This window comes from Lissotriton vulgaris, chromosome 4_1, assembly GCF_964263255.1.
Source record: "Lissotriton vulgaris chromosome 4_1, aLisVul1.2, whole genome shotgun sequence".
Classification (NCBI taxonomy): Eukaryota; Metazoa; Chordata; class Amphibia; order Caudata; family Salamandridae; genus Lissotriton; species Lissotriton vulgaris.
This window is the reverse complement of record NC_141691.1, coordinates 726,264,576-726,275,861: the sequence shown is the minus strand read 5'-3', so window position 1 is coordinate 726,275,861 and position 11,286 is coordinate 726,264,576.

The following is an 11,286-nucleotide window of genomic DNA, read 5'->3' as shown; positions in this document are numbered from 1 at the left end:
TAACATACAGCAGGGCACCCAGTATGAGGGACAGATTGGTGGAGACGGGACCTGAAGTACTAACGAAACCATCATGGTATCACACTAGAGGAGGTTTCCATAAGTGTAAGACATGCAAAGCCTGCACACATGGGGTTAATCGTACAAGTTATCAAGACGGGTTCGGTCACAGGGAGCATAAGATTACCAAGACTTTAACGTGCAAAACTGAGTTTGATATATATATTAGAATGCCCCTGCCCACTGCAATATGTGGGCAGTACCAGGCTCCCTGTCCATAAGAGAATCTTGAAGCATTTGAGGGCTATAACATCACAAGATAATACGTATCGTGTGGCGCGTCATTTCAGGACCCACCATAATAGTAACAATAAAGACCTCAAGTACTATGTAGTGGATTCCATATTCCCTAGCAGGAGAGGAGGAGACAGGGAGGCCAACCTCAGAAAGCTTGAGACAATATACATCTTACAGCTCAACAGTAAACAGCCTAATGAGTTAAATGTGACTGAAGACCTGTATACCTGTCTGCATTAGATAGACTAGAATACCAGATATACCATAGTGCTGTAATCTAATAACATCAAGATTAGGACCCAAGTGTCATTTTAACAGAGTATGCTACAATATTGACCAAAAAGATTGCTTTTATCGTACTTATTTATTGATATTTTGATACCGATTACTAATTTTTGTGAAATATCTTTTTTAACATAAATGAGGTTATATTTGGTCTTAATTATTGATTAGCAACGGATGACACCGGACTTTAAATGGTTCCGGTCAAACACTTAGGGAATTAACAGGAATTTTATTCTATTTCTTCAACTGTTTCTAGAATATTCAGAAATGAAATTCAGACGAGTACAAGGTGGATCCTCTAAAGTGTGAATCAATTTGACTTATCAACCTATATTGTGAGCAAGGATTTTGGACTTCTGTGACATAAGCTATCTGTATTGTACAAGAACCAGAAATTGAATGAAGCCAATTGCAATACATATTCGTTATATTTTTGATTTATCTAGTGATGATGACTTTGCTCCCCCAATTCCATGGGTAAAAACGGACTAAGGGGGTATATTTGCCAGTTCTATCCAAGTTATAGCACCCACATATGGAACATCATTATGGTGAAGATGTTTTAATTGGGGGCATATGAATTTGTGTCTGCTAAATATAGCAAATATTAACCGTGTGACTAATGCAGACATGCGATGGTCTTCTTTTCAAATATACTGACTGGGCTCAGTCAATTATTTTAGAAATTAGGTTTTTAAGAGGAATGTGTGGTTATTTTATGCACAACGCACTTTTTATCACGGTCTTGCACTAATATAATTATATATATGCACTATGTGCTGGAGGCTCTGTACAATTTAGGTAAAAGGATTGTTATAGAGACGTAATGAATAGCTAAACCAGTATGGAAGCAAAGACTCACATATGGAGTTATAAATGAAACAACTCCAACCAGTTGATATTATGTAAGCATTTAAGATGGTACTTATTATTGCTTTTAGAACGACAGGCATTTCAACCTATGTACGTCATGCTTCACTTTAAACTCTTTTATTTAACTTGTGATTAAAATGTATTTTACCAAAGGATTTGAAATGAAATGTATTTTACAATGAAATGATACTGGGTCTGCTATCTAGCTCTATTCGAAAGAGTCCAATCACAGGACAGCACTTGCACTTTAAATAATTCACTCTCACTAATGTTTGCTGTCATGGGAGCAAGGCACCTGTGTGCCGAAACGTTATGAAGCCGACAAGCGAATAAAGAAAATTGAGCACCGCAAACTCTGGTCCGTGCATTGTATTCCTGGCGCATGCTGTGGCGAGCCGCAATCGCGCTGGAAAACATTGGTTTGGAATATATATTAGACAGCAGTGTCTTTAATGCGGTCAATATTCTGATTTTTATTATACATTTTTAATTTTGGATTTTTTCTATACGAGAAATTATGACAAATGTATTTAACTATCTATGCTTTATGATTATCGAATCATGAAATCAAATTAAGCGGATTTTGAATTTGAATTGTGGTCCATGGGGCTCATACTATCTCTTCACATCTCCCTAAAGTATATTCCTGGTGCCTGCATCGATCTTTTTGCAGGCCATGTAGCCAGATCTTTGGCTATTTTGAAAAAAATTGTCATCGGGAATTAGAGCAAACCACTGCGGATATGAAAAAAGGTTGAGTGAAATAAAAAGTGAAAGGTTTGGAAAATTTTCCAATGGGGAAAAAAGCCGAAAGGTAGGAGGTACAGAACCTGGTTTCTAAAAACTACAAAAAGAACTGAGCAACCTGCCACTGACCAGGCATCATGCAGTACTAGGCAACTGTGCTTCCTAAAGGGAGTGGTGTCTGTTTTCCAGCCCTTGCGTCAGGCAGCCTGCCTATCTACATTGTCTTGTTTCCCTTTCGTCATCCTTTAAATAAAAAATAAAGACATTTTAAAAACTCCTCAAATGTTTTTTTCAATTAACAATCTTAAGTTAGTTGAATTTATGAATCACAACTGGCTTCTCCTTTAAAAGAGAATAAAACCAAATTTGGCCAATATAACCCCTCTATCAGGCTGCAAAAGAGTTTTGTTTTAAATCAATTTTTGAAAAGCTATATCAAAATCAAACACAGGTAAATTAGACAACGCAAGGTTAGTAATGCAGAGTAGTTCCCAAGTTCCTGTGAGCAGCTGCTCTTTCTGGAACTCATTTACACCAGCAACACTTTCATTCTGCCCATATAAATAAATATCTGTTATTCTAGCAGAGTTTTTAAGCATAGGATAATCACAGCGCTATCCACATAAAGCAAGAAAAGTGACAAAGACTTTGCTGCAAAAATGGCGAAAGGATTTAAGCACAGGATTAGCCAAGTGCTATCCATGTTGAGCTGAAACTGTTAAAAGTCTTTTACCACCTCAGGCACAACATTTAGGCGTTGGGTTAGTAAAGTTCTATCAAAGCCAAGCTGAAATGCATAAAAGCAACTCCTGTCACAAGAGACAGTCTCTCATTAGCGCTTCATAGAAGTATAGCCATGCCTCCACCCAAAGGAGGGGAGTAGGGGAGCTACCCATTGTAGGTCAAAACCAAACACTCGCAAGCTTAGAGTGCCATATAAATTATGTAAAAAAAAAAAAAAAAAAAAAAGGCTAGGAACTCTAGGAAATTCCTAGGTAGAAAACCAGACATTTGAGGTGGGCTCATTTTGAGTGCTGTAGATGCGCTCCAATAAGGGCAGCTCTTCACTTAAACTTGGGAAATACATAGATATGTCCACAAAAACGCTACTGAACTAGGAACCCTGTGTGGGCGTTTGGTTAAATTGGCAGAACTTGCAACAATCCAGAAAAGAGATTTCCCTCCTCACAGATTGTTAGCACCAATATTTTCGGGTCGAACAGTCTCGAAAGCCATTTAAAATATACATTGCAACATTGAGAACAGCCTGAGAGTGCATCTTTGTTCCTATGTGAGGAGTGAAAAATCTATATCTCGTTCTGGGATCCCACAAATGGGCAGGACAATTCTGTGCTTACAACTACTAATGAGGATTCTCTGGAGGAAGAATTCTTATCCCACCTTGCAAAGCCATATTTGGGGATGTAACACTGAAAGATTGAGCACAATCAGTGCTTGATGCATAACTTCATCAGTTTCCAACAGAAGGTTGTCCGAACTAGTCACATTTTGGTAACCAACAAGGATTGGAAACCCATCTAGATAGAATCTGGGGTATAAATGGTCTCAATGAAAGAGTGCAACTATTCCACTTCAAGCCCTTTCAGGACTCAATACTAGTGAATTGGAAATAGAATGTCTGGGTTGTCTGAGCTTCTGGAAGAATATCTATGAAGGCTCTACGCACCACTGGTAGTATCAAACTAATGTCTGCCAAAAGACATCTAATGAAGGGAACGGCTGGGTAGGTGTCAAGTGATGAATCAGACATCTTATGATGGCCGTTGGAAACAGGTGTGCATTCAGAATTTGAAAGGATATTAGTGTGGTCCAGGGATGTTCTCTAATCTACTTTTGTTTAATGCTTTCAGAGATTCCTTGTTCTTTCTTGTTGCCCTTCACTGGTGTACCTGAACATTGTTTGCCCTGTTGGTCCACTGCTGCTTCAGTCCAAGGTGGGACTGCAAGGAACTCTCGACGGCCACCATAGCGCCAGCCGAGGACAGGGACTATATCCCCCAGCAACCTCTTGCAGCGCAGCACATCACATCAGAGCCCAGCGCCAGGAGGCGCTTAAAAACACCTGAGGCCTCCCGCAGCACGGGACAAGGGAGCGGCCCGGCCGCGCCCGTCAGAGCCCAGAGGAAGCCTGACTGGGCCACGCTATTGACAATTATTTCGTCGTACTGTAAGCACCTCTTTTTGCCTAGGTATTCTTTCATTAGCTCGTGTGTTTCCTGTTAATTGTGTGGCACTGAGGTAATTTAAACATGAGTAAAAAAAAGGTTAGGGATGGGGTGGTGGGCACACTAGACGCTTTTCAAAAACAGAGCAGAATCTGTTTTGACGCACGAAATCCAGGTAACAGGGCGAAGGCTCTCGCTGGAACCTGCATCATCCCAGGGCTGCTCCCTGCCCAGAGCCCAGCTAACCCAAATAATGCCAGGTAATGAATTTGAATCTGCCAGCAATAGAACACCGCCCAGTCTGGCATGTAATGAGATTTCATCCCCCACCCCAGGAACTTCCCAAGAACGGTGTAGCCCACAGAGCCCTGTAATTGTAAAGACCAGGGGAAAGAAAGCTATGGGAGGGAACAGGGGCAGAACCTCCCACTAAAAAAAGGAAAGGCCGAAGCACTGTAAAGCAAAACTCAATGGCCGTCAAAGAATCTAGTAGGGCACATATTTTTGGGAAGCCAGGTCCTACCACCCTGGTTGCTAATCCCGTCGTAAATTTAACATAGAGCTCAATAGCTTCTCCCACCAAGCAGGCCGATGATAATTCCATGGTAGTCTGCCCAAGTACTCAGTTTAACCCGGAGGAACTGTGCTCCCTATTAAGAGAACAATTAGCAGCCATTATTGACCAATATTTAAAAGATTAGACTCCGTTGATGAAAGGCTAAATAAGATTGAATGCCTTTCCTGTAGAAACCAAAGGAATCCAGTCCAATCTACTATATATGCTAATGGGGTTCTAAGCAATACTTCAGGGGCCGTAAGTAATAAGCAACAGGGAAATCCGGAAAATGCAGGCCCAAGCTCTGTACCATCACTATCTGTGACAAGTACAGACCGCCTTCTTACCCAAAGCTTAAACAATGGTACCTCCACAATGTTGATGCAGCAATGTGGGTTTGAAGGTAATAGGAGGCAGGTGGAGTCTGGTATCTAGGGCGATATTAACCTGCAATCCAGTCTCCACCTCCTGCCGGAAGCCACGCCCTATACGGTAGTTCTAGCCAATGTGCCCCCGCTGCCCCCAGGCACCAGAGAGCACTGGTCAATGCTCAAAAATAAGGCTCTCCATTTAGTTGATTAAAAACACAGGCATAAGAAATCAGCTATTTGACGAATTTAAAATGGTGCAAAGAATTAGCTGGGTAGGTCACTCGCATAAATCCATGGCTGGTGATTGTGCGATAGAGTTTTAGGTCACCTCTTTTGGTACATCATATTTTGGAAATGGCTGGTTACTATTCCCCTGAAGTAGTGGAAATTAAAATACTTCCCTTATGGTTTTTTTACAATCCATTGAAGACGCCTAGATATAAGGAAGCGCGGGTCCTCAATAAGGCTCATAATCCGTTTGATTACCCCGTTCAAACCAGCAACTGCTTCGAGTTACTTTCAGCTCTCGAAGATATCGATTGACTGAGAGGGAGTGACACTTCTCTGTGGTCTGTAGGGTGTAGAGTTAAATGGGTGTTGATAGGAACTTGGAAGTTTGTTCTAGTAATATGTTGGGTAGCCAGGATGTTCTTCCATGTGTTACACCGACTGATAGTATAAGGCTGGTTTGCTTGGAAAGTGAACCGCTTGTAAACACCATCAATTTTTATTTTGGTGCAGTGCCTGTTATCCTAGAAAGAAAAGGTGGCTGTGCCCACCCTTTCTTAGCACCCCTAGCGCAGGCCTCCCCCTAACAGCCAATGTTAACATTGAGGATGCACTTACTAGCACTGAGAATGTTGGTACTATTCCCCCTAAGCAATGTATGTCTTTATCCTCTTGGAACATAGCAGGAATTACATCTAAAATAAAGTCCACAGAATGGTCATCATATATTGAGACAATTGATGTATGGATATTTCAGGAGACGTGGTCTATAGAGGGAGTTTATCATCCAGGTTACCGAAATTTGTTTAAGGCTGCGACAAGGGGTCCGAGGGGTAGACCAGTTGGTGGGCTGACCTGTTGGGAGAGACAACTTGAGGGGATAAGGGTGGACGAGTTATCTATCGAGTGCCCTGATATTATGGTCATACGGGTTAGTTCACTAAAAGGCCTGGACATAACAATATTTAATGTCTACTCGCGGGGACTGCCAGGTGGCAGGGGTTCAAATGTTATCACAGTTCTGGAAAGTCATCTGGTACAAGATGTAGTCACTAGTAACATGATCATTGCTGGTGACTTCAATTGTTGTTTTGAACCCCTGGAGATAGTAGGCTTAGTGAAGTTGTGGATGCGCTATGGGGCATCCCTCAACTAGACCTACAACCCATAAGGAAATGGTATGAGGCCGCCCTACAATTGAAGGGGCTTTGCTTGGAAAGGGGTCTGAGGGCAGTCAATGGGAGGACGCAGTCAGACAGGCAGGGCAAAGACCTTTGATAATGGTAGAAACAGTAGCCGTATAGACTACATTCTTGTTAATGTGGAATTCTGGCCCACCGTTCTAGATATGGAGGTTCAGAGGAGGCCGGAAAGTGATCAAAACCCCATGGTTTTGAAAATTAATGATAGAAGCTTTTGTTGTTTTATACAGAGGGAAGGAGAACCAGAGAACCAATTATTGAAAATACTGTTACTAATGATTTAAGAAGGGTTCGGTGGGCAAGGATTGCCAACAATGATAGTGATGTTGCGCAGATGAGGGACATGGTCTCTGGGTCTCTGTCCAAACTCTGATTGTAAGTCCCAGGAGGCACTAAACGTCATCCTACCGGGTGTTCACGATTAACTCTTCAAGGGACTGAAAAAGTTCTTTGTTAAAGGAAGCTCCTGTAAAAAGATTAGACCCCCGAAGCCAAGTTTGTGGTACAATAACACATGTAGGAAGGCCTATAAAGTCCTTGTGGAAGCTATTAGATCAAGGTCACGGTGTAACATCAAACAGTCTAGAGCTAACTACAAAGCTGCACAGAGACAAGCAAAGAGAGAGTGGGATAAAGAAAGATGGAAGGACCAGTTACAGGCATGCAATGGGAGAAATATGACCCAATTCTGGCACCTAGTTAAATGGGGTAACAGTCCGCAGTCACAGGCTCCGACCAATCATGTTGTACCAGAACTGTGGGTGGCGTATTTTGAAGCACAGTTTAAGTCAATTCATAGTAGTGAGGAGTTCGCCCTAGCCTATTTTATTTAATGAACCACTGATTTTCACTTGCAGAGAGGTAGAGTCTGTGTTAAAAAATAGCCCAGAGTGGCAGGGCCCAGGGGCCTGACTGCATTCCTGCAGATCTGTTTAGACAAGATAAAGATCTATGGGTTCCATACATAAAGTTTTTAGCAAAGGCTATAGTAAGTGGAGCCCCGCTCCCGAAATCCTGGTCTAGTGCAGAGATCTTACCGATCTACAAGAAGGGGGATCGTTCTGAACCAGCGAATTCTAGACCCATCAGTCTTATTGACGCTGTTCAGAAGATCGTAGCCAGACTAAGGCTTGGGCGGATACAGGGCTGGATGACCAAAATCAATATCCTAACTCCATTACAGGCAGGGTTTCAGTCACACACAGGCACTCTTGATCAGGCCTTCAGATTTGTATCAATTTATTGGAAGGAGGTGGTTTTAGGCGGGGTATGCGCTTTGCAGTATTTGTGGATTTAAAATCCGCTTTTGATCTTGTTCCTCGGATGAGACTGTGGAGGGCATTATTGAAAATGTGGATGCCCCCATGTTTGGTTGCTATCTTGGTCAAATTTCATGAATCGACCTATGCACAGGTTCGTTGGGGCAAATCAGGAGACCACAGAAAGGTTCATGGTCTCCAAAGGGGTGCGACAGGGGTGTGTGCTGGCTCCTACTTTGTATTCTTTATTTATAAATGGGGTAGTCCAGTACTTTGCAAATCACTCAAATATACGCCAATGTTAGCTGGCATGAAAGTACCACTGCTCATGTTCGCGGACGACACCTTGCTTATATCCAAAACGAGAGAGGCTGCAGGCGGCACTGTCTCGTTTTGAGGTGTTTTGCCGCGAACATGAGCTAGTGGTTAATGTAGGGAATACAAAGTTGATGATGCTCCATAGGACCAAGCCGATCAAAGCTTGAGTTTATTTGGATGGTGCTTTATTGGAGCAAACAGACGCGTGTTCCTACTTGGGTGTTACATTTTGTTAGACCTGTCTGGCTTTTTTGGCATAGTCCCTCCTATTTATTATTTATTTTGTCCCCTTTTTGCCCCTCATATCCTTGATAATTTTTGTCCACTGACTTTTTATAGGTGTTGGCCAAGGGGATAGGTGTTCTTTTGTCCCTCATAGTTTTTTTACCTCAGGCCCAGAGGCCTGTTCTGTCAGGAAACTCCTGTAAATCACAAAATGGAGGGCCCTAACTGTTTCCAACTGCCACATCTTAGACAGCCCCATAGGATAACCTTAGGCCTTCCAGAACCTTCTGGACCCTACTGGACTCTGTGGGGGTTGTCTATATAAGGGCAGAGGTTGGGAAGCCATTTTGTGTTGACCAGAGAGCGGAGGAGTGAGGCAGTGGTGAAAGGAGGAGGACGCACTGGGAGCAGTTAGTTTGTCCCTGTGACAGACAGCCACTACAGGGAGACGTTCCCCCTTATACCCCTGACCAATCCCTCCCAACCACCTTCTTCTACTGAAGAGATTGTTCCATTTGAGGTGGAAGCCCCCCTCTACACTTGAGCCCCATTGATCCCTGTCGGGACGCTCTGCTTAAGGACTTCCCTGACTTCCCCCTGGCAGTGCTTCACTTACCAGTGTTGTGGAGAAGACAGCTCTAGCCCAGTGTTTTCCCCGAGGCTTAGGAGGGAAGGCGAGTGGCTACGGAGCCTGTGTGGCCCTGTCGAGCGAGCGTTACGCTCTATTCAGCGTGTCCCTGGAGCCAGGTGAGGGGAAAGACTGAGAGAGGAAGCGGCGATAGCGCGGCACCAAGCGGGAACACTGGTCCCACGCGCCCGCGCTGACGTGTTCTTCATCTTTGTGAGGCGAAGTGGAAAGCGAGCAGGCCCCTGCAGGAGACGCTACCGGCGGCAGTTCCGCGCATGCTCCAACGTGCGAGGCGAAGGGTGAAGTGAGCAGGCCTTCGCGGAAGACGCTTCTAGCGTCAGGTGATCAGCGCCGACTCCCAGCCGGCACACTACTCCCCCGCGTCTGCGCGAAGGAACCGGAGTGCGTAGGAGACGCCCAGACCGCCGAGGAAACGATCGGCGAGGAAGCAGGCTTTGGCGCTTCCTCGCATCAAGTACCCCTCCTTGTCCCTGCAGCAGCGCATCACAGAAGAACCGCGCTGAGCAGTAGGGAAGGGGGAGACAACCAGGCAAGCCCCCACATTTGTGGCATCGACTTCCCCAGCGCCAGCCTAAGCTAAGAAGCTAGTCGGGGAAGCTGGGCAGAACCCTTGGAGGCCGATTGTCAGACAAGAGAGGAGGACTGTGGCGGAACTGCCACTGAGACAGTAAGGAGAGTGGGGGTGAGAAAGGAAGGTGCTGTGCCCTGGTGGTTAATGATAAAAATTCACAAGATCTAGCGTCTAGCAAGGTGCCCTGACTTCTTGTCATCTTAATTCCTAAACTGTGTCATAGTAGGTGAGGGGAAAGTAGCTTCATAACCCCAACCTCATTTTTACAGGTCTAGGAAACATAAACTACTGTCAGAAGAGCGCTGACAGTACTCGCCCATAGGGGAACTCCCTTCAGGCATTTATAGCAATTGTTGATGAGTACAGTGAACCTGTGAAATTCCTGCAGTCCACTCTGAGTGTGCATTCTAGCGCTGTATTAAGGTGCAGATAAGGGAGGAGAGATCTTAATATCGTAGTAAAGACGCAGCCAGTGGATTTGGCAGGTTAATGTGATGAAATATATTGTTGTGAATGATTAATAATGCAAAGTAACACTGCTTAGCGCAATCCTATTGAGAATTTCCATTCCAAAAGTAAGCATTCCTGAATTGATGACAACTGAATGTTTTGAACTGTAATTCTTCCATAGCCAAAAGAGTGTTATTTACTTCTCTAGATCAAAGGTATAATTGCTGATTCTAAAAGCGACCTGTAATGTCCTAAGCTGTATAATCTGAAAACAAAGAGAACATTATTTTTATAAAGCAGTACTTATTTTTCCACATTTTTGGTGTAGCGTTTTCTTTTTGAGTGCTATTTCGTGGTTTTACTGTTGGGTGGTGTGCAACCTTTACACTGTGCCTCTGAAATGTACGTCTTGCCCTAGGCCAGGCTACCCCAAGTTCCAACACATTTAATGATAAACTAAGTTGGAAGCCCCAAGTCGAAATGCTGGCGTTAAAACATGCTCAGCTGGCCGGTGCCCTGATTAAGGAACACAGGTTGTCCCAAACCAAACCTATTGCCCCCATATTAAAGATGTATACAACCAAAATTAGCCTAGCCATCTTATATGGTGCAGAAATTTTGGGTTTGGTAATTTATCCCTACTTCCTATAGCTCAAAAGAAGTTCACGAGATCTATAGCTGGCCTACCGCAATCGGCCCCCCATTACCCCTGCTCCTTGACCTAGGCCGTTATGCTTTCGAAGATGTAGCACGTTATAGACCGTTGGCATTTTGGAGGCATCTCTGGATTACTCCGGAACTCTCCTTATATGCCAAGGCCTTACTGGAAGTGAGGAGGTTGAGCCGATCATACAAGATGCCATGTCTGGCTGCAAGCGGTCCCTGTTGATCAAAATGGGGATGAGCAATCTATGGGAACACCCAGAGGCTGCGGAAATTCCATCGAAAAAGAACTATAGAGCAGCATATTGGGAGCTGGTTAAAACCAAGAGATCCTCTTCCCACACAAGTCAGTCATGGTCGAGGGATTTCCTAGATATTAAGGACGAAGCCATTTTGGAAGCTTATT